Below are 23,020 nucleotides of genomic sequence, written 5' to 3' on the forward strand. Positions count from 1 at the left end.
CTGCCACGGTTTATGTCTAGCTGACCAGTTCATCTTTTCTGGTATCCACATTTCCCTTCTTGTCAACATGGGAAACGACTGTTGCCTGCTGCGACCATCTGGTTCCCGCTCCCCTCTCTAGGTTCCCTCGGTGGTGATGGCTGTGGGGCTGGTGCCCTGGTTCCCTGGCCACAGCTGGACATTCCATAGCAGCTCAGTCCCCGGAAACGGGACGTCAGCCCCAGGTCTCATGCAGTGTGGGCTCAGGAGGTGAAGAGGGTGGTGATTCTGGCTAATGTCTTTTGCAAATTTAACTTTAAAACAAAATTAAAAAAAAAGATCTTATTTATTTATTTGACAGAGCACAAGCACAAGGGGAGTGGGGGGTGGGGGGGGAGAAGCAGGCTCCCCGCTGAGCAGGGGGCCCGACCATGGGCGCGGGGCTCGATCCCACAGATGCTTCCCCTACTGAGCCACCCAGGCACCCCTGAAAGTTTTCTTTTATTTTGAGATAACTGTTGATTCACATGCAATTTAAAGAAATAATGCAGAGAGTTCCCCTGTACCCTTTCTCTGTTTTCCCCCACTGGGAACATCTTGCAAGACTATATAGTACAATATCACAACCAGGATGTTCACACGGATGCAGCCAAGATACCAAACGCTTCCATGGCCACGAGGATCCTCCTGTTGCCTTTTAAATGGCCACGCCCACTTCCCTTCAATCCCCGCCCCCTCCCTAACACCCCTCCCCCCAAAACTGATCTCTTCCCCATTTTTGCAATTTGTCATTCCAAGAATGTTATATAAATGGAATCATACAGTATGTAACTTTTGGGGATTGGTATTTCTGACTCAGCATAACCTCTGGAGAGCCATCCAGGTTGCTGTGTGGGTCACTTGTTCATTTTTGTCACTGAGTCGTTCGTTTCCCATGAAATGGATATACGCAATTTATTTAGCTATTCATTTGTCGAAGGACATCTGGTTTGTTTCCAGATTTTGGCTATTATGAATACAGTTGCTATAAGCATCCCTGTATAGGTTTTGGTGTGAGTATAAGCCTTCATTTCTCTGGGACGAATGCCCAGGAGCGCAATTGCTGGGTTGAGCGGCAGTTGCATGTTTAATTTTTAAAGAAACTGCCGAACTATTTTCCGGAGTGGCTGTACCTTTTCATGTTCCCACCAGCAGTGTGTGAGTGATGGGTTTCTCTGCATGCTCGCCAACATTTGGTCTTGTCACCATTTTTTAATTTAAGCCATTCTGATCGCTGTGGAGTGATAGCTCATTGGGGTCTAATTTGCATTTCACTCCTGGTTAATGATGTTGAACATATTTGCATGCGCTTATCTGCCATCTGCATATCCTCTTCAGTGAAATGTCTCTTCATGTGTTTTGCCTATTTTCTAACTGGATTTTTTTCTTTTTTCTTTTCGCTGTTGAATTTTGAGCGTTCTCATGGGTTCTAGACACTGGTCCTTGGTCAGAGAAGTGGTATGCAAATATTTCCTCCCAGTCTGTAGTCTCTCTTCAGCTTTTTATTTTTTTCTTCATGATTTATTTATGTGTTTTAGAGACAGAGACAGAGACAGAGAGTGAGCAAGCGCAGGGGGAGGGACAGAGGAAGAGAATCCTGAGCAGCCTGCCCTCTGAGTGTGGGCCATCGCAGGACTCAATCTCATGACCCTGAGATCAGGACCCAAGCCAAAATCAAGAGCTTTCGGCTTTTCAGCCTTTTTTTTTTTTTTTTTAAAGAATTTATTTATTTACTTGAGAGAGAGAGAGAAAGAGAAAGCATGAGAAGGGAGAAGGTCAGAGGGAGAAGCAGACTCCTTGCTGAGCAGGGAGCCCGATGTAGGACTCGATCCTGGGACTCCATCCTAGGGCTCCAGGATCATCACCTGAGCTGAAGGCAGTCACCCTACCAGCTGAGCCACCCAGGTGCCCCTTGGCTCTTCAGCTTTTTAAGAGACTCCTCCATGGGAGAGCCTGGGTGATTCAGGCAGGTAAGCATCCCACTCTTGATTTCAACTCCAGATTATGATCTCAGGGTGGTGAGGCTGAGCCCGGGTTTGGGCTCTGCGCTTGGGGGAAGGGGGTCTGCTTGGTCCATTTGAGATTCTCTCTCCCTCTCCCTCTCTGCTTCCCCCCAATAAAGAAATAAATATTTTTTTTTTAAAAAGAGACCCTTTCATGAAGGAAGAGTTTTAAATTTTGATGAAGTCCGATTCATCAATCTTTCCCTTTATGGCTCATGCTTTTGGTCTCACTATGAGCCCTGGTTGCTTAGCACTGGATCCCCAAGTTTTTTTCTTTCTTTCTTTTTTTTTAATTAATTTTTTCCCCAAGTTTTTTCTAAAAGTTTTCTAGTTTTACCTTCCACATTTAAGCCTCTGGTCTATTTGGATTGATTTTTGTGTAAGGTATGACTTAGGTTGAGGGTCTTTGTGGTTTTTTGTTTGTTTGTTTTATTTTGTTTTGTTTTTTACCTATGGATGTTTAACTGCTCCCACACCATTTGCTTAAAGGTCTGCCTTTCCTCCCTCAAATTGCTTTTGCATATTGTAATGCAAATATTTGTGTGGTCTGTTTCCGGGTGCTCCAATTCCTCCCACTGATCTCTGTGTCACTTGCTCTGCCAATATCACACAGTCCTTCTTACTGTAAGTATGTAAGACGTCTTACTTGCTTTCGATATCAGGTTTTTGATACAGCCCACGGACTGGATCCCTTCGTTCCTTTTCAAAATTGTTCTGATGATTCTGGTTCCTTTGCTTTTCCATATCAGTTTTATTTATTTTGTTTTATTTTTTATGTCAAACATACTTTATTAGCACAAAAAAGCAGCCATAGGGGCGCCTGGGTGGCTCAGTAGGTTAAAGCCTCTGCTTTCAGCTCAGGTCATGATCTCAGGGTCCTGGGATCGAGCCCCGCATCGGGCTCTCTGCTCAGCAGGGAGCCTGCTTCCTCCTCTCTCTCTCTGCCTGCCTCCCTGACTACTTGTGATCTCTGTCTGTCAAATAAATAAATTAAAAAATCTTAAAAAAAAAAAAAAAGAAGCCATAACAAGCCACAGCAAGAAGAAACATATATTAGCAGTCAAACAGTTAATGTTGCCTACAAATACAGCTTTTCCTTTTTGTAGCCTTGGCAGTAGCCAACAGCTTGTAAAAGAACTTTCTGTCACAGCAGGGTAAGGAAACCAAGGAGTACTGACCGGTGGTCCAGAGCACATTAACAAAAAGACACAAGAATGGATTCGACGAGTGCAAAATGTCTGGGACAGAACTGTAAATTCAGTTCGATACTCAGAAGCAAACACTAGCACTTGGCATCACTTCCAAAATAGCTCACTGAAGTAGTATTTCATACTATTCTAAGTGACCAAAAGGTGCTAAGTGAAGTTATTTATAGATACAATGGTTGCACAGTATCTTTTAAGCCTGCAATGTGAGTTTCAGATTTTCCATTAGAAATTAACTGCCCTGAAATTGTACAAACTGTACTTAAGCAATTCAGCTATGAGAGTTTACAGCTAAGAGCTATATCCTGCCATCCAAACTGTTCATCGCGGTTTAACAATCATCTCAACGTCGGCAACCACTGCTGTTACCATCGGACTTGTCTGGGCATCTTCTAGTCTCACTTTCTTCATGGTTCACAAACGCATCACGGGCACAGGAAAAGATCCAGCTTTCATCAATGAGTAGACTGCACGTACTAACCTAATAAAATCACACACAGGACCACATTGCAGCTCTTCCCAGTGTGTTTTAAGTTAAAGCACTCATTCAAAAAAAATTAATACCTAAGGCCTTGGGATAAATTCTACTACCAGCTTTATAAGCCTGAATTTTTAGGAGCAACTATCTAGGAAACCTGGTTTACTGAATAGTACCTTTTGCAGAAGACACACGAGACTGACTCCAAATTCAACACTTCAGTGAACTTGACTGTGCCCTTGTGGCCAGGAAATTGCATTTTTCTTTTTTTCTCAAAGGAAGGCAGTCTTTATCTTTTGGACTTCCAAAGCTTGATTTATAGTAACTACAAACAGCGCTACTGTTGGAAGGCTGTAGAAAAATTCTTCGAAAAAATAACAATTTCAAAGATCGACTGAAATACTCATCCAATAGTAATAATTTGTTCTTTAGTAAGAAATAGAATTCTTTGGGGCATGTGGGTGGCTCCGTTGGTGAAGTGCCTGCCCTTGGCTCAGGTCGTAATCTCGGAGTCCTGGGATCCAGCAACCGCTCGTCCTGGGTTTCCTGCCCAGTGGGGAGTCTGCTTCTCCCACTCCCTCTGCCCTCCCCCCTGCTTATGCTCTCTCTTAAGAAATAAATAAAATCTTAAAAAAAAAAAATAGAATTATTCACAGCAAATGCCCCAGAGTTGTTTCACTCAATTACAACCGTCGTTAAAAACCAAACTGCTCAATCGACAAAAAAATGTTTTTGCAGCCTTACTGAACACTCTGTCTTCTGTTGTCTCAATGGGCCCCACATATATCTGAGTAAGTAACAGCAGATCGCACCTGACAGATACTAACACTAAGCCTATACACTGTTCTGGAAAAACCCTAACACAGATACGCGTCCTTGCTATGTAATAGCACATGGTCTGATGCACACAAAAGCAGATCAAGTTAATGCCCTTAGGGGGCATTCTTTGCCTTGACTGGTTCTCGTTCTAACCAGTGAACTCTTAACTTTTTGGGCATAATGATACTCTTTCAAAAAATCCTGCGGCATGAATGATAAAGGGAGCCATCAGTTCCATCACACGCAGGGCACCTACAGACCACTGCCCAGCAGATATATGGCAGGCTGAAAGGGAAAGTCCTATTTAGGGATGGAGTAAGCAATGGTTCAAAAAACATGCAAGAACTGGGATCTGCATAACGTTCCCAGAGTCCTGTTACAGTGGAGGCCTGAAATATACACGGGTGACCGGCACCCAGACTGCACTTGGGACTCCAGTGTTCAGTTCACGGAAGCTCACGGAGGTTCTGTGGTCGCAAGAGGTCGTCCTCTTGCGTGGAAGGTGTAAGAAGCTGCCTTCAGTTTCCCTTCAAGGAAGGCTTCTGCTTCGTAACGGTCCATCTCTCCCCAGGAACAGGGGTTCCCTCGAATCCAAAGCGAGTTGGCACGTGGCAGTGCCTGTGATCAATTTGCGGATGGACTTTCCAACCCCCTGTCTGCTAACGTGGACATGGCTGTCTCCAGACACCTGACATGGCTTCTGCCTATGTGACTGCAGGCACAGAGTGACTGTCCTCTTCTGAGTCATGGTTATCTTCTAGAATCGCAGTAATGTCCCCATTTACTTCAGTCATTCCAGGAGCTGACTTTGGTCCCAATTTACATAACGGGTTAACCTGTGTGGTGCCTTCAAATGTGTGTCTTTGTGCCTTGGGAGGAGGGTCACCCCCCTCTTCGACACTAAAGATCTTCCCTCTTGAAGCCTATCTTCTTCATCTCCTGTACAAGCCAATGATGGATTGAATAGATCAAAAAAGTTGAGTGTGGGCTCATGAGGGGCTCTGTGCTGTTTAATCAAATGCTATCGGGGAGCTACATCTGAGCCAGCAGGAAATGAGCATTTCTCAAGCCTTAATTCAGAAACATGTATTTAAAAAAAAATTTTTTTTTTAAATTTTAAAGGGGGAAGAGGGTCTGGACTGCTGGCTGTAAGTTCTCATGAGGAAACACAAGCTCACAGTGTCCTGCAACCTCTGTCTCAGAGAGTGCCTTCCCATGGCTCTGCGGACACCTGTCCACATCGAGGACAGAGCTTCCACCATACTGCCGCTCTCTCCTTTGAAGTCCGCAGAGTTCTACCCAACTTTTTATCAGCATCTAATGAACTCTATGTCTTTGTAGAACAGGAATGTTTTCTCTTCCCACCCCATGGAGCATGTCCAGAGTACGGATCTCTTCTTGCAAGTCTCTTTCCTGGGGTGACACACGAATCATTACCCTTTTCAGTGCTTACTTCAACAATTTAGCAATTTCGGTGGCACAGTTTTGGGTTCTCCTTAAAGAATTCTTGGAAGGGCTTAATCTCAGTTGCAAGGTAAGGTTTTCTCCTAAGGGGCTGGTTTGTTGTTAGGAAGCTGAGTACAGATAAACATCTGTTGGACTTCATGTCCACATCTTCCCCCTCCCTCGTGACCGAAGAGATTCTGACACCTGTGTTTAAAGTGATTCTGCATCTTCCCCACTTTATCTGTTGATTATAAGATCAGTTTGGGCACGTGGGAGGGCCTCACCTGGGGGCACCTGAGGCCAGGAAGAAGGTCCCGTCTGTCCTTTTCGACTGACCAGACAAGCACAGTCTCGCTTCCTCTGGACTAAGCCGGGGGCTCCGGGACCCCAACTCTGCCAGATGCTTCTGCACCCCCTTCCCCAGCCACCTTCCCCCCTTCACCTTTTCCCCTCCCCCCAAATCTCACCGGAATGGAAAATACCTCCCCTCCATACCAGTTTTAGAATAATCTTGTCTATCTCTATCCTCAAAACATTTTGCTGGAGTTTTAACAGGAATTGTATTAAGTCCATATGCCAATTTGGGGAAAATTGACATTTTACTCTGCTGAGTCATCTTCACGAACATAGTATGTCTTTCCATGTCTTTGCCTTTGTTGATTTCTTTCATCCGTTTTCCGTGAGTTTTCAGCATGCCAAGCCCCGTGGACGTGTTTTTTTAGATTTACACCTCAGCATTTTATTTTATTTGAGCAATTGTAAATGGTATTTTAAATGTTTATATCTTTTGTTTCTTGGCTGAGACTTTTGTTTTCATTGGTTTCAGATGTGTTCGTAACACTTCGCTTATCTTGGTGTGGGCATCTTTGCTCATTCGGCTTGAGATCTTCCCGGCTTTTGGCTTGACGAGTGGTTTTCTAGCGAGACCTGGATATTTTGGGCATTATGTGATGAGACTCTGTATCTTGTGCAGCCTTCTGCTTTAGCTAGTTGCCCGGGATGCTTCTGGAGTAGGGAAGTGGGGGAACTACCTCATTGGTGCCAAATAGGGTTAGAAGTCCCAGCCCCCTTCTTGGCCTTTCCCCGATAGCATCCCGGCAGGGAGATTGGAGCACCTTATACACTGCTGAAGGGAGAAGTCTAGGTTTCCCACGTGGTCTTGCTGGCACGGATGGGGCCACAGATTTTTCTGAAGGGTTTGGCCGGAGTATACCAATTATTGTGTAAAATTTTTCTGTTTTGCTAGCTGCCTCTTTTCTGGTTCTTTGGCTAGATAGAGTAGGCTTTGTTGTTTTTTTTTTGGGGGGGGGGTGAATATCCAATCCCCTTGGCATTTCCAGATTGCTGGCTTCTTGAGCTTCAAGTCTGAGCTATATGAGGCAAATTAAAAAAAAAAAATTCCAGCAACAGAAACTCATCGCTGTGTTGTTTCTCGGTTCCTGTGATACCTAGCTAATCTGCCTTCTTCTCGCCTCCCTTCAGAGCCTCCTCGGGCTTGTTTTATATACTGTGATTAGGGTTTTAGTTGCACTTAGTGGGAGGAATAAGAAAAAGTACATCTTCTACTTCCTCTCAGAAGCAGTCCAGTTTAAATATAATTTTACTTTTTATGTCAAGTGGAGATTGTTCCGTTAACTAAAATCTTTTGTTCTTCGTATGCTTTCACTGTCCATGTAGGGCCTTTAAAAATTTTATATAAAGTGTGTGTGTGTGTGTGTGTGCGTGTGTGTGTGTATGTGGATCTCCCCTCATCCCTGAACCAAACCCTATTCCCCTCCCTCCAAAGACTCCTCTTCAAATGTAGTCATGATATGTTCTTTTTGTTTTGTTTTGTTTTTTGTTTTTATTTTTAAAGATTTTATGTGTTTATTTGACAGATGGAGATCACAAGTAGGCAGAGAGTCAAGCAGAGAGAGAGGAGGAAGCAGGCTCCCTGCTGAGCAGAGAGCCCGATGTGGGGCTCGATCCCAGGATCCTGGATCATGACCTGAGCCGAAGGCAGAGGCTTTAACCCACCCAGGCGCCACCCAGGTGCCCCATGGTATATTCTTAAATAAATACATACCCTCGTCAAGCAGGCAGCTTTGGGGGAGTGTGTATATCCATTTTAAGTTCACACCAGTGAGATCATGTCTGACGCCCCATTTTATTTCCTTTTTTTCCCCTCAAAACCAGGTCTTCGGGTTTGACCCATGTTGTTTTACAGATGGGCTAAGTCTTCTCCCCTCCACCTGCATCCCCTACATTCCTCACCCATTTCCCTGGTGAGGGATGCCCGGTTACCTTCACTTCACAATTGCTACAAGCAGGGTCTCGGGAAACTTCTTGGGCATGGTCCCCGGAGGGCTGGGTTGTAACGCGCTCCCAGCGTTACCCCAAGGGGAGGGCTGGCTGTCTCTTGGGGGGCACACGCTGTCCTAACTTGCTTCTGCGAGGACAGTACCTGCTCGTGCTCCCGCCACCAGTGTCTGGGACATCCCAGGGGGAAGACGAATATAGCACTGGGAATTCTGTGGTAAAGCAGACAGTATTTTGGTGAGGTGAACCACCGCCCTCTAAATCATGTTTGGGCTTGTAAACAGCCAGGCAGGCAGTATAACCCAAGGTTCCCTGGGATTTCCCCTGGTGATTGCGGGAGAGTCCTGCCTGGTCCAGTGCATAGGGACTGGGGTACGGGATGGGGAAGCATCCAGAAGCAGGGAGAGACTTAAACCCCCAGAAATCCCAGAAGTTGAAATAGTCCCTGGGAAATGGAAATGAATGAGCAGTGAAGGGAACAGCCCCTCCTGTAGAGCCTGGCACGCAATTCATACTCAGTTAATATTTACCAATTGTGAGAACCAACCAAGGAAGGAATGATCGGCCCAGGCCTCTGCACGCTCACTGCTGGCGTTGCTGGGGTCTGTGCTTCCGGGAACCCCAAATTTTATTTCCGGTATTGACTCTCCAGCTGGAGGTGCGCATTTGTAAAGGGGAATCTGGGTGTCCTGGAGGCCCCCAAACCCTTGCCTCTCAACATACAGTCAGTCCCTCATTCATCCCTAAAATCCTCCCAGACACCTAATGGTTCCGACCCTGTGCCACGCTCCTGGGGACTGAGATGAGAAGTCACGGATGTAGATATGTCCCCCTCAGACAGCCACGGGTTAGAGCCCTCAGTCTGCAGGGTGCCCTCAGCCTAGAGACTCCCCACTGCAACCCCCCCAAACTGCCACCCACCGCAGCCCTCCCCCACCCCACCGCCGCATTATTCTCCACTGACTTCCTGGACTTCCCTCCCCAGCATACATGTGATTTGTCAGTGTCTATTTCTGCAATCATTTAATTTTTATTAGTGTAACCTATTATTTATGACTGTTTATCCAAAGTGTTATGTGCCCGACACATAACAAGAGTTTGGTAAATGCTGTGGCTTGACTATCAGAAGAGTAAGGGCCGAAATGAAGGTGTCCATGGCTCTCTGAGGACAGAGAAACCGCCTCTGTCTGGGGCCGGGAGGGAGGGCTTCCTGGTGGTGGTGGCAATCCCAGAGCAGAATGTTTGCCAACTGGATCAGGGAGTTCCAGGCGCAGAGAACTGCATGGCGTGTCCTGGGGACGGACAGTAAGTTGCTGGGAACCACCATGGGGGACTTTGGGCCGTGTAGGTGGAGGAATTTTTTTTTTTTAACTTTTTATTGAAGAGCAAACTATGTAAAGAAAAATGCCTGCATCACTCAGTGTCCAGCTGGATAAGTTTTCCTAAACACACCAGCATAACCAGTGCCTAGATCAAGAAACAGGACATCATCAGCATCCAAGAAATCCCCCTTTGCTCCCTCCACCCCAGGCACTGCGCCTCCTTTCCCCACAAAGATAACCACCATCTTGACTTGTTCAATTCTGTCTGTTTCTGAAATTCACATAAATGGAATCCCACGGTGCGGACGCCACCGTCGTGTCCAATTTCTGCCTCTCAACACTTTTTGTGATGTGTCCACGTGGCTGCCGTACTTGTCCCTCATTGATTTTTCCTCCCTTCCACTGTTGATGGATATCCGGGTTATTTCTGGCCTTTGGCCACTGTGAATAAAGCTGCAACAAATGATCTTGTCCATGTCTTTCAATGGCCGTCTACATGCATTTCTGTTAAACATAAACCCAAGGGTGGGATTGCTGGGTAGAGAGGAGACAATGCTAAACCACTTTCCCCAGAGCTTGTACCAGATACCCTCCCTTTTGCACCAGTGTTCTGGGAAGTCCCGGTTGTTCCACATCCTTGCCAACACTTGATAGTTTCTATACTTTTCCTTTTAGCAGTTTGGGTGGGTGTGCAGTGATACCTCGTTGTAGTTTCATTTTGCGTTGCCCTGATGATTAATGATGCTTTTGTGGACTCATAGGTTACTTGCAGAACCTTTGTTGTGAAGGGCCTGCTCAAAGTCTCCTGCTCCTTTTCACTTCCTGCCTCTCTTTTTCTTATTGATCTGTAGGAGTTCTTTACATATGTTGGAAATGAGTTGTATGTTTTGCAGAAACTCACTGGACGTGACACCAGGGACTGATGTGGTTGAACTGCATTGCTAAAAGCTCCCCTTGGCTGAGAGGGAAGGACAGATTGTGAGACCCCAGGAGGGAGGGGGTGCCATGGAGGAGCTGACCAGGGCAGCGGCTGTGCAGTTGGATGGCAGGGGCCGGGGTCTAGAGAAACTTCAGCAGCACAATTGACAAGCAACATCTGTCATATCGTGTCATGACATAAACAAGACGTGAATGGTGATGGAGTGTGGGGGAGGGGCAGCGAGGCTCACTTCCAGGTCTCGCTGGCTGGCTGACAAGCTGCCGCACTCTGCCCACCCAGCTGCCAGCGGCGAAAGGCGGCTTTGTCCTCCGAGGCCCCACCCAAGCCTGCTGGTCCGGGATGCTCTGGGGTCACCGTCGGGACACTGGACAGACTGTCCAGTGGTAGAATCTGGGTCTCCAGTGGCAACTGGGGGACAAACACCACCTCCCCCCAACCCCGCATGGCTGGGCTGGTCCATGGAGACCCTGTGCCCTGGAGGGGTTGGCAGCGGCGGGATCTAACCCCGCCAGGGCAGACAATGCCCCCCGTGTCTGCAGCCTCCTCACCCCTGCTGAGTCCAGGCTCAGGGGATGAAAGTCCTGCTCGGGTCCTCAGTCCCCAGGGAAAGGGTGGAAACAGATTCTGCTGTGTCTGGACTTCTGCCCAGCAGCGGGGGACAACGCTGGAATTGGGCCTGACTCTCTCCCAGAAAGCGAGGAACCCTGCGTCTGTACCGCAGGTTAATTTCTCACCAAAGTCCCACCCCCATTCTGTTTCTCAGTGTTTACTTGGAAGAGTTCCGCGGGCTCCATCTTGCAGCATTGGGCTCAGCAGATCACAGCATTTCTGCTATGATATTGTAATTAAACCTTACAAACTCCTTCCATGATGGGAGGAGGAATATAACACTCGCCACTGGCTGCACTGTGCTAGCTGCTATACATACGTGATGTCAGTCATTCCTCCCCACGATTTCTAAGGGAAGTGTTCATTTCTTCATTTCGTACTGAATATACTGACTTGCCCACATTCACACAGCAAGCGTGGCTAGAGGGTGGACTTGAACTTGGGCCAGTTGGACCCTGCAGCCTCCTTTTCTCTATCTTCCTGCCTGGCAGACAGTAGGGGCTATGGGGGGATTGAACGTCCCCCCCCACAACCGACGGCCTCACCCTCACATTACTGTGTGTGGGATGGGCCTGACTCAGAGCTGAGCTACGGGAAGGAGGGTAGGGGGAGGAGGCTGGCCTGAGAGAGCTCAGGTTCATATTCTGCCTTTTCCCCACCTCTCTGAGTAACCTTGGGTGAGCTACATTTCTCAGAGCCTCGGCCTCCCCATCTGAGCAATGGGGTAATTCCTGCCCAGCCTTGCTCCGTGGGTTCTTGGGTGAGCAAGGTATGGAAAGACCCAGCCGAGCTGAGCCCAGACGGGGTTGTCTGCTTTTGTCACGCTACTTGTTTGGATCCCTTCTGGAGCCTAAGCTGACCTTTCCTGTTCCCTTTTTTGGAGTTAGGGAAGAGTCGGATGGCTCCCCCGCCCCAGCCCTCTCCAGCCTGCACTTTTCCCAGCTTACTCAGTCCCCAGCTGCCCAAGTGTCCCAGGCAGGCCCTGGGTTCTGGCCAATGGTGGCTGTCCCTATCCCGGGGCTCCAGGCTGGCCAGATGGGCAGATGGTACTGGAAATAGCCTTGATAGGAGATTCCCCCCTTTCCGGCGCTCAACCACTTCCTCTCTGACAGAGCGCGCCCTCTCCAGGAGGTCCTGCTAGGCGGGCCGAGGGACATGCCTCGGGTCCTCGTCTTTTGATCGTGAGTCTCGTGAATCTGTCCTACTGTAACGGACGCTGAGTGGTTCCTTCTCTGGCACCCATTCCCTCCCCTGCCTCCGGATACGACCCCATGTTTCCAGGGGTAGACGCGGTCTCTGCCCCAGGTGGGCCCTGATTGATTTAAACCAATTACAATAGGGCATCTCATGGCTACTGCGATGGGCTCAGGGATGGACACGTGGCCCAAACCATCCAATCAGAGCAGAGACCTCTACTTAAGCTCCCCGGGAGGTGGACCTTCTCTCTCTGCAGGCTGTGAAGACAAAGTAGACCCAGACCCAACTGGGGGCCAGACTGAGAGCCCCAAGGGAGAGCCAGCGTGGGACAGGAGCCAGAACAGGAGCCAAGAGATGGAGGCAGAGAAACCAGGTCCTGTCACCCTGTTTGCAGGCTAGGTCCAGCTTTGCTTGAAACCTTAAATACTCGTGTGCTTTTCACTATACTACACAGCCCACAGATTTTAGTTTTCAAAGTCACCTTGAGTGGGGTTTTCTGTGACTTGGACCCTAAAAATCCCGAACAAGGCCTACAGCGTAATGATGGCCAGGCCTCGTCTTCCTGCCTGTCCGGCTCAATGGATAGAGCCCAGGGCAGTGCAGACAAGGTTCCCATGGAAACATGTCCCTGTGGCACCTTCAGTCTCAGAAGCAGAAGACCACTTAGAGGCCTCGAGTGGATTTTCCAGATGGGGAAAACAAGGTTCCCTTCAGCCCTTCCCTACTCCACCGTCTGTGTACCTCAGATGGGAAAGGCTGAAGACCCAGCCTGCCGCGTCCCCAGGCCTCTGGGAAGGCTCCTGTCTTCCCCCATCCTGCTTCATCTGAGGATAGAGGCTGTGTTCTGTATTGATAAAACCAGAGAGGGCCCGGCAGGTGCACGGAAGGTAAATACCTCTAATTGGGTGTACTCTCAGTAGCCTCCAGCCCCTGAACCAGGGTCAGGTTCAAACACCTTAGCCTGACCTCCAGGACCCAATGCCCTTGACATTTCCTCTTCATCCTCTGCTCCTCCCTGGAGGCATGGATGGAAGCTTGGGGCCGCTGTGTTTCTGTCCCTGCAGAAATGTGTTGAGTGCCATCAGGCCAAGGGAGGGAGGGTGACCTGAATTTCATGACCATAAGTCTCAAGTTGGCCCTTAGTGTTTGTTCTGGGTCATAAAGTAAAGGCTTAAGACAACTATGATTTTATCATCTCTTGTGGATTCTGGGGGTCATGGAGTTGGGTGGGGCTCAGCTGGGTTGTTCAGAGTTTCAGAGAGTGGCAGTCACGTGGTGGCTGGGGCTGAAGCATCTGGGACTGGCAGGACATCTCTCCCTCTCTGTGACCTCAGAGCTTTCCCTTGTGGTCTCTCTTGATGAGCTGGTTTGGGCTTCCTCACAACATGGCGGCCCAGGGCTCCAGTGGGAGTGTCCTACACGATGTGAGTGTTTCCCGTGTGGCTTCAGAAGTGTGGCAACGTCACTTGCACAGCATTCATTGCCAAGAACTGAGTCACCAACCTGCCCAGGTTCAAGGGGATGGGGAATTATATTCTGCTCATTAGTGGGAGAGTGGAAGGTTCTAGAAGGGCTTGTGGGATTCAAGATGTTGCTGTGGCCCTCTTGGGAGAATGCATCTGCCAGCATGCTGTTGGGCAGAGCAGCTATATTTCTCAGGTCCCCTGGCTCCCCTTCCATACACAAGGGCTCTTTCAAACCTCCTCCCTCTGCAAACCTCCAGGGCCCTCTGCCCTTATTTGTAGCCCACGGTGATGCTCCTTATGCACTGAAATAGCAGAAGGAATCATGGGAGAACATCCACGTGCTCCACCCACCCTCCTGCTGGGCCCTGCACCTGCTCAGGATGCCTTCCCAGCTAGCCTCCAGGTGGGGTACCTGTGAGTCTCCACAGCGAGGCGATCCTACACACGTGCGCGTGCACTGGACCCCCAGCCCTCCCGCAGTCCGCACTCAACCTGCTCCATGGGTTTCCCCTCCCTGGGTTCACTCTTTGGGAGGGAACGCTAGTTTTTCTCCCATCTTAGAAACCAAACAAAACCTGAACCAAACCAAAAGACAACCCTGTCTTCACCCCACCACTCATGCTATCCACTCCAGGAGAACCCTAACACTGGCAGGCTCTGGGGCCAGGGTCCAGATGGAAGTCTGCGTACTGAAAGTCAATATCCAAGTGGCATAACCGCGTGAAACACGTGTGAAGTCAAATAGAGGCTCTTTCTCCATGAGAAACAGATCTTATTTTTTTTTCCTTGTTCATACAGTATTGTCTTCTCTCTGTCAAACCCTGAGCCAAGCACTTTTCCCGGTCTGCCTGGGGAGGCATAGGAGAAGAATATACAGGGCAGACGAGACCTATGGGAGGTGGACATGGCTCCTTCCTGTGGCAAAGAGGAGGAGAAAGTCCACCAGCAGGCACAGGAGCGCCATGGCCTTTGGGAGGGCCAAGCTGCTAGGCTCTCATCGGTCGGTGTCTCTGGTGGTTTTAGCACCGCCGCAGACAGTGATGGGCTCAACAGCTGAGAGCTGCTCTCCTGACCAAGAAGGCGGTGGCGGCCGGCTTGGCCCAGGCATCCATTTTCAGCGGATGCGGGCCTGTGGCAGAAGAGCCGCTCCCCAGTGCAGAGAAGACAGAGAGGGAGAAGTCAATCTTTTTTTTTTTTTTTTTTTTTTTTTTAAGATTTTATCTATCTATTTGACAGACAGAGACCACAAGTAGGCAGAGAGGCAGGCAGAGAGGAGGAAGCAGGCTCCCTGCTGAGCAGAGAGCCCCATGCAGGGCTCGATCCCAGGTCCCTGGGATCATGACCTGAGCCGAAGGCAGAGGCCCCAACCCACTGAGCCACCCAGGCCCCCCGAGAAGTCAATCTTCTTAATGAAGAGTTTGGATTCAGAATTCTCCCACTCCTGGAACACGGCGGCACGTGGAGGGCCAGCCTTGGCCATGACCTGGCACGTGGCCCTGGCACTGGTCTCCACCCAGGTCCCTCTCTTTTCTGACCCTTGGCTCCACTCGCACATTGACCGGCCCTGAGCACCTGTGTGTGGACACCAGCCCAGACTAAGAGCTCTGGCCACCGTCCCCCGCCCTCCAGTAAACAGTGGCCCCTTGGCCACTGCTGGGGAGGGTCGTGGGAGGATGACCTGTGGGGCCTCTGAGCCTCTTGCTTGGGTTTTGGGACACCATTGAGGCTTGCCTGTATGGCCAGGCTCCTGAGAAGAGTTGTCCTGACTCGCCTTTCTGAGTTTCTCTCCACAGTTGCTAGCCTAAGCCTCTCCCACCAGGCTCGCACCCACCTCTCTGCAGGAACCGTGTTTGTCCCACTACTCTCTTGAGCACCCCTTCCCTGGCTCCTCTGCTGGTCCCCTCCCTTCTCCCCAAAGAATAAGTGGTTGGGAGAGCCCGGGGCTCAATCCTTGGACCTCCTCTTTGTGTCCATCCCTTCCCGGGGGGATCTCCTATTTAGTGGGTTAATTGCCATTCACAACGCAATGACCCCCAAATGTGTGTCCCCAGCTGGGACCTGGACTTCAGACTCCCAGGTCTGGCTGCTTGCTCTGCTACACCAGGTGGATGTCTCAGGTTCGTCCCTGGGGTTCTCAGCCGTTGTCCATCCAGCCTCAGTGCCTGCTGCCTCTGTTCCCTCACTTGTCGCAGCCCCGTCCTCCCAAGAGCTGGGACACACGTCTTGGAATCTGCAAGCACCATTACTCCCGGCTTCAGAATACACTGAGATTCCCATTCCTTGTCCCCACCCCCACACTGCCAGCCCAGCCTGGCCCCCCCACCTCTCTCTGCCCCTCCCTGGCCCCCACCCCAGGCTGCCACAGAGCAGGTTTACTATAGTTCACGTCAGTTTGTGCACTTCTCTGTTCAGCCCTCCCCGACTAAGGCTCCTGCTGTCGCTTGGAGGAAAAGCCCAGGTCCCCACCACAGCCCCACACGGAACTACAGGTCCCCCTCTGACCTCGTGTTCCCTGTGTTCCCCTGGGGCCCTGCATGCGCTGTCCCCCTCTCCTTTTCTGAAGCTCTCCTCCTCAAGATTCCACACCTCACTTCCTTTTTCCTCCCATCAGATGCCCCACTATCACATAGAATCAACCCCCGCCTGCCCTGGCCTCGTCCTTCCTCGTAGTGCCTCTTACCATCCGGCATGTCGGATCTTTTATTCCTTAATTGTTCAATTGCCTGTTTCCCTCCATTGGGCTGGAAGCTGCACTGCAGGATTCCCCAGATGGTGTGTGGCACATAGTAGGTCTTCAACTAGTTCTTGAATGAATTGCTAATCAGTCCTTGCCTTCTTTCCCTGTGAGTGCCCACTTAGCTTCAGAAGCTCTGAACCCAGATCTCAACCCAGCACCGCAGACTTGGGGTGAACTGCTGCCTCTGTGTCACGCCTGCTCCAGACAAAGGGTGGTCTTCTGGCCACCACTGTGCTTCCCTCCATTGCTGCATGCCCTCCCTGAAGCCCTGGGGTCTCAGTCGGTCGAGTGGCTGACTCTTGATTTCTGCTCAGGTCATGATCTCAGGGTCCTGGGATCAAGCCCCGAGTTTGGCTCCGTGCTTAGTGGGAGTCTGCTTGAGGACTCTCTCTCTCCCTTTACTCCTTCCCAACTCAAATAAATAAATATTTTTTAAAAAGTCACCTCCTCCCTGAAACCCTCCTGATTCACCTGTCACTTTCTCTCTTTCTCTGGTGCCCTCTGGGGCTGGGGGTGGAACTGCAGTGTATCTGTGTCTATGTTATCGGTGACTGGTGATTGTCCCACCCTCCTGATAGACAGTGCTGTCACCAGGGAGGGCTACATCTTGAGCATTTCCATAACTCCACACTCAGCAGAGCCTTGGTACCAAGTAGGTGCTCCCTCAGCGTTCGCTGTCTTGAGTTGAATATTTGGTTTTATTTTATACTTAACATTTTCCACTAGGCCTTCATTTCTTTTTATCTTAAATCATGTTTGTTTTCTGCTTCCTCTTTGTTTTTTTATTACCTCTTTTTCCTTTTTCTGGTTAAAAACAAGTGCGCCTTGCAGAAAATGTTGAAAATAGCCAAGAGTATAAAGGAAAGACAAGATTGCTCATAATCTAGCAATCTAGAGATAACAATTATTAGCGGTTGCTGTATTCGCTTCTACTTCTTCTTTTGGGTGCACTTTTTTTTTTTTAACTAACTCTTAAATTGTGACAATTTTTTATGTCATCACGATTCTTCAAAGGCATCATATTTAATGGTTGCCTAGTACTCCACCCATTCCGCTCAGTTTATCATAATTCATTTCACCAATTATTCCACACACACAAAATCCTGACACACACCTCGTGTCATCCTCCCCCGCCACACGCACGCACCACGCCCGCAGACACGCCGGCGCACACTCGCGTGGCTCCCAATTGCCACAATGGCGGTGATTTCCCAGCGGGGGTGAGGAGTGCACTGGTCACGTGGACCCAGCAGGGTGTGTTCCAGCCTTTTCCTTTTGTGGTCCCTCAGACAGACAGATGTCGGGACAGACACACACACAGGATGAGCAGGCAGGAAGCAGACAGGGGCCCCGGCCACGTGGCGGCAATGGCTTCGGGGGTGTCTGGGCTGTCAGGGGGATCGAGTGATGGGGAAGGTGGGGTTGTTGGGAGCAGGACCCTGGCTGCACTGTGAGGGGCAGGTCCTGGGCAAGGGCAGGTGACAGAATGGGGCTTCCTCTGTTTAATGCAGTCAAGGTTAAGCAGGGAGGGGTGGGGCATGGGAATTTGAATCTCAGAATCCCGGGACCGCTGCGGGTCTCAGTGGGACTGGCCCTGAGGGGCCACCTTATCCAACTCTCCAGCAGTCATGCAAGGGCTGAGGTCCAAGCGTAGGGATGTCTTCTGACTCCTAACTTGGGCAAAGAGCTTTTTCTGCCTCCCCAAGTGTCCTGGACCAGGTTCCCCAATCTCTGTCCCAAGAGTCAGAGTGAGCTCTTGAACTCTGCAGTGGGCATCAAGGGCAGTGGGGAGGCTCTAGGATGGGGCCGAGGGGCTTGGGGTGGTTCTTGAGCCGCAGGAGAGGAGAAGGGGAGGGAGACTGGCACCCAGGCAGGACCCCAGAGGTGCCACCCCAGAGCAGTCACTGTGCCTTCCCTGCTGGGCTCGTGTGACTCTGCCGAGCCCCCCCAGCTGCAGAGAGCAGTCAGGGAGCAGAGGGGGTGCCTGTGTCTGGGGCCACCTGCTCACAGGCTTAGTCTCCCCAGGAGAGGAGATTTCTGACGTGGACCCCTGGGGATCTGCCCTGTTGGGCTCCTTCCCAGACTACTCCGGCTCTCACGGTCTGAAACCAGAGGCTGTTTGCAGGGAAACATGGAAATGAATGAACTCAGCTCTGGGTGGCTTTGGGAGGAGCTGCAAATGCGGGAGGTCCCGAGTCAGCTCAGCCCGGCTAAGTGGGCCTGGGATCTTGGACGAGTTATTTCCCTCCTAGGACCCCCAAGACTTATCCAGGGAGGAGGGTCTGGAGCGAGACCACCCTGGGACTGTGTTGTTTCCCATTCTCTGGGTCTCAGAAGCCTGCGGACCGTTGCTGCGGATGGAGCAGCAGGTGGTCCCCGGTCAACAGTGAAACCCACTTAACCTGCACTAGGCCAGGCTCCAGGCAGGGACTGACTGGGTTTCTGTCCTTGGTCAGGGGAAGAGGCTCTCCACAGTGATCACTCACTCACGACACCACAGTGTAGCAGGGCCGAGGTTGCTTAAAGGAGGGAGCCAGCCCTCCCCTTTTGTAGATGGAGAAACTGAGTCTCAGAGAAGGAAAATGACTGTCCCAGCCACAAGAGGCTGGAAGCCAGGCACCCTCTCCCTCTCCCCTCTTCACCCATCCACCTCTGTCCTCTGGCTACTCTCCAGAGCTTCCCTGGGGGAGGGGAGCAGGCTGGGGGGGACCCCAGAAGGTAGAACCAAAAGCTGAACCCCTCTCCTGTTGACACGACTGTCCCCAGACCCCCCAAACCTCTCTTTACAGAGTGGGGGTTTGTCTGCTTCTGGGACGGCATGGGGTGAGTGGGACTGGGACCTAGTACCCCTAGCCCAAGGGGTACCCTAAGTGGGAGGCTGTCTTATCATGCCGAGACAGCCTGGACCTGGGCCAGCGCCCGGCAGTGGCAGCTCAAGGCAGCTGGACGGGGCTGTCGCCAAGAATGCCAGGAATGTGGAGCGGCTGCGTCCTTCCCGCTCCTCTTCCTCCCCCCACTCCCAGAACAGGATATTCCCCGTCAAGGGAAGCCCAAGTCCAACCCCCTTATGGGAAAACCTCAGGGCATGTGCTGAGCATGGCTCCTGCCCTGGGGTAGGCACCCGGGCCGAGGGAACCCGGGGCTCTGGCACTGCAGGGCAGGACGCAGTGGGTCTGTGTGGGTTCAGGATGATGCTGAGGACCTACTATGTGCTAAGTCTCTCATGTGTATTCGCTCACTAAATCTCACAGCAAACCCTGGGAGAGGCTGTTTTCCAGATCAGGAAGTTGAGGCTCAGAGGGGCTGAGGAACTTGCCTGAGCGCCCCAGCTGGCAAGTGGCAAAGCCGGACTTGATCCAGGCCAGCCTGACGCTGACGTCCTTACTCTCAGCCATGAGGCTAGGTGGCCTCAATGCCACTGTGGCTGCTAGGAACCATCTCCTGGTGCCGCCCCCCTGGCAACTGCAGGGGTTGGGGGGCGCGTTGCCGAAAGGCAGCCCCTTCCTCTTGACAGCTGGTCTGTTTTGCAATGGAGGCTTGTCTCTGAGACACGAGGGCTGGAAGGTCTGCTCTAGGCCTCTCCCTGGCTGTTCTCGAAAGATCCCAGCACCAGTGAATCCCAGAGTTTGACAGGGGTACATCTCCATGGCTCAGGAGGGGCTCCTCCAGACCTGTTGTGGTGAGCGGGAGAAGCTGTCACTCGGGGGGTTCAGGAATAGGAAGTGGGGCTCTTTGGAAGACTGGAGGGAGATGCAGTGATTGGGGGGAGAGCCTGAGCTGCCCTGACTCCAGCCCTGTGACTTTGCAGGAGCCTCGACCTCTGCCGCCGTGCACCCACCTCCTCCTTCCTGAGCCCAGCTTGTCCCTGGCCCTTCAGCGGGGCTGCACCGTGGGGGCATCACCCCGAGGATGCAGTGCAGCCCTCCTCTGCTGGCCCAGGAGTCTGGAGTGCCTAGCCCTGGACGGAGGTCTGTTGGCAGGTGGGGGACAGAGAGGCCTGCAGAACATTAGGCTGTGCCCAGTCCCTGGGCCACCCCGTGCCAGCCCCCATGGGACTGGAGAACATAGCCATCGATACAGGGGGATTAGCCCATGAGAAAGAGGGTAAACCGAGGCTGGGGAGGTGGTCCAGGTGACCTGCTCAAAGGCACAGAACTGTCACTTAGCAGAGCTGTAATTTGAATCCCAGTCTTGCCTTGGCTTCCACCAGCCCTCTTGAAGGGTGTCTGGGCTACAACCACTGGCCCCTCACCTTCTCCTGGCCTTGCCTCCTGTTCCCTTAGCCCCGAGGTCTGGCTGGTTCTGTTCCAGTGTGCTGTCCTGCACTGGTTCCTGGTCCCCCGGGGGGCCAGGGTCAGGTAAACAGGATCCCAGCCGCACTCCCTGACCTTGTTTACCTCCCAAAAGAATGTGAGGGCATTCTTCCCCTTCCCAGGCTGTGAGTCACCCCTCAGCAATGCACCAGGCTCCCGCCACTGCCTGCCCGGCCCCCATTCAACCCCCTCCGGACGGGACCCTTGCCTCCTTACCCGGTGATGTCAACCATGTTAGCCGCCCCCCCAAGCTCCCCCCCTACCAACCCGTGGAGCCCACCAGGGCCTTGAGTCGTCATGGTGACTGCTCACAACAGGAAGCAAGGCCCCACGGAGGCCTGTGCTGGGGCAGAAACACAGGAAGCAGCGCCCGAGCACCGTGCAGCATTGTCAGCCTCGTAAAAAACAAAACAGGACAAAAAGATTTAATGAGAACAATTAGCCCGAAGAAAAAGGAAAAAAAAAAAAGGCCAAAAAAACAAACAAAGCCAAACAGCCTGAAGGCAGGAGGCTGGCTGAGTTCCAGGGACCCCGTGTTTCCCCTCCCAACACAATGTCGGTTAAATAATACTTCCTTCTCACCAGAAGGCTCCTGGGGAGGAAGAGTCCTTCCCAATGGCGCCTCTGCTGAGTCGCCCCACTTCTGAGCCCCCCTCAAGGTTAGCCTGGCTCCCCCTGTTTCCCCTCAATAACCTTGACCAAACCCAGCTCTGTAACCTCCACTGAAGGCTTAGGGGGACCCGATGGGCTAGTGTGTCATCCCCATGTCTCCCCACGCCATTGTTACTCCCCAGGTCCTGTGAGGGGAAGCACCTAACTCAGTGCAAGACAGAGCACAGGCCCTCCGACCCTGGGATTCTGCACGAAGAGAGCTCTTGGAGGACCCTTAGTGGAGACTGTTGGAGGCTCAGGGCTGACCCCGGCCATCAAGGAGGCCACATGGAGGAAGAGGAAAAAGCTGATAGGAGTTTATCTGGAGGTGATGAAGTGGGTGGCCGTTCTGGTCAGGGCGCAGCTCGCACAAGGGTTCGCTGATGGGAAAGCCCACCGTGTTCCCGGCATGGGAACTGGACCCACGTGACTGCAGTGGAATTTGGTGTCACAAAAGAAGAGGAGACCTGGTGGGAAACAGATGTGGGAGCCAGATCACAGGAGGCAGGCACAGATGGCCACCCCCAGGAGCCAGCGCCTGGTACTCAAGGCACCCGTGCCTCCCGGTTGCCTCTGAGCAGGATGGTGACGGGGCAGTTGGATAATCTGGGGGCCACTTCTAGGCAGAGTAGGAACGTGGGGCGGGGACATACCCAGCAAGAGCCCAGAATGGGAGTTCGGGGAGCCTGGGGTCTGCTGACTTGGTTTCTTCCTTTTTGTCAACATCAATGACACATTGTAAGTGTTCAACCAGTATTTATTGAATAAATGAGAGATAACCACCTTCTACTGAGATATTTAAGTTTGCATACATTGTCTTAGCAGTTCTCACTACAACCCTATGAAACAGGCCTCATTTTCCCCAGTTTTTACACAGGAGAAACAGAAAGCTCAGAGAGGTTGAGGAACTAGCCCTAGGCTGCACAGCATGTAACAGCAGAGCTGGATTCCAGCCCAGCTGATTCCATCTGCCATCCCAGGCAGGCCATGCTGCAGAATTTGTCCTGTGCTGGCTCCATGCCAGGTCTTGGGGACACACAGAGTATCAACCTCCAGCCATGCCCCCAAGGAACCCGTGGGCTAGCGGCCTCAGTCTGCCCAGTCATAGATTGAGTGGTGGTGGAGGAGGCCCTGGGTCCCTCCAAGCTCCCGCACAACCAGCCTCAGTGAGGAGCTGTGGCACTGTGGAGCGAGGCGGGCACCGTGGAGAGCAGGGAGGCTGTCCCGGGCTGGTTGGGGGAATGGAAGGCTGAGACAGACCAGGGAAAGAGGGGTACCTGAGAAAAGATGAGGTAACCATGGGGTGTCCCTTAGGAAAAGAAGCAGAGACACGGGCTTGGCGAGCGGCAGGAGCAGGTGTGCTCGGAGGCCAGGAGGAAATGAATATCGGTCCCGGGCCCGGCCCTCGCTTGGGCCCTCGGCCTTCTCAGCTGGAAGCTGAGCTTCGAACACAGCAGTTGGGGTTCTTCTGCCTATACCTGAGGGCCTCAGGTGCGCCCCGGAAAGGACATGCCTGCC

General features: G+C 51.6%; 1 pseudogene; it reads right to left on the reverse strand.

Annotated features, from left to right (window-relative positions):
• Nucleotides 1-4,331: 4,331 nt before the first annotated feature.
• On the reverse strand, nt 4,332-21,084 carry LOC111157469 (annotated as a pseudogene).
• Between the last annotated feature and the right edge of the window lie 1,936 nt (nt 21,085-23,020).

This window comes from Enhydra lutris, unplaced genomic scaffold, assembly GCF_002288905.1.
Source record: "Enhydra lutris kenyoni isolate GAN:26980312 unplaced genomic scaffold, ASM228890v2 scaffoldscaffold55, whole genome shotgun sequence".
In the NCBI taxonomy this organism is placed as follows: domain Eukaryota; kingdom Metazoa; phylum Chordata; class Mammalia; order Carnivora; family Mustelidae; genus Enhydra; species Enhydra lutris.